The following is an 877-nucleotide window of genomic DNA, read 5'->3' on the forward strand; positions in this document are numbered from 1 at the left end:
AGACCACTAAATTGGTGTATTTTATTACATATTGCACTTTATAAAAGCGGAAAAAGAGTCGCAATTGGAAACAATTCCAGGTAAACAATAACTGATAATTACAACAACAACAACAAAGAAAATGCGTCGCTAAAATCAAAAGGGGAGATCTCCCCGCGTTCGGTCACTCAGCGATGTTCTTCACAGAGGAGAGATCCGATGGTTCGGATGGCTAAGTGTTAAGAAAAGTAAGAAGAGCCAATACCACACGGAGTTCCAAAGCGGTCACCCGTTTAAGTACTAACCGTGCCCAGCGCTGCTTGACTTTCGTGATCAGACGAGACCGAGTACTTTCAACGCGGTGTGAGCGTCAGCTTTAGTGATCAGTCTTGTTATTTCATGTTATCGAATAGACAAAATATTTAAGAAAACATACGTGTATGTATGAGGATAAATGATATTTTTAGACGTGCATACAGATTTATAAAATTTTTCCTGGCTTCGTTTCCCAAACAATGAATTGTGAAGTTCCGTCATGTAGATACGCGTATACTTAAAAAGTAGCGGAGTCAAGTGGACCGAACTTCATAATTGATTTTCTGGAAAACCAAGTCTTGTGTCAAAAATTGTCACTTCATCCTCGACTTATTTTTGTATAGGAAATCAGGCCCTCGAGAAGCAGAAAGGGTCGGAAAACTTGAATAGGGCTTCGCGGCACTCGACAACAAAACTTTCCAACGGTATCACCGAAGCGCAAATGCCGACAGGCCTAATGAGCTATCGATATCCGTACGGTTCTTCCGCCGAATATTTGAAAGTACGCGTATATGGTGTGACATCAATCACATCTCAACCTACATCAGAGATAAGACATCGACCCCCGACCTTCGGACACTTT

The 877-nt window shown here is 41.5% G+C and overlaps 1 pseudogene; it reads right to left on the minus strand.

Annotated features, from left to right (window-relative positions):
* Positions 1-235: 235 nt before the first annotated feature.
* LOC112213690 lies at positions 236-354 on the minus strand (annotated as a pseudogene).
* Between the last annotated feature and the right edge of the window lie 523 nt (positions 355-877).

This window comes from Bombus impatiens, unplaced genomic scaffold (genome assembly GCF_000188095.3).
Source record: "Bombus impatiens unplaced genomic scaffold, BIMP_2.2 scf_0996, whole genome shotgun sequence".
Classification (NCBI taxonomy): Eukaryota; Metazoa; Arthropoda; class Insecta; order Hymenoptera; family Apidae; genus Bombus; species Bombus impatiens.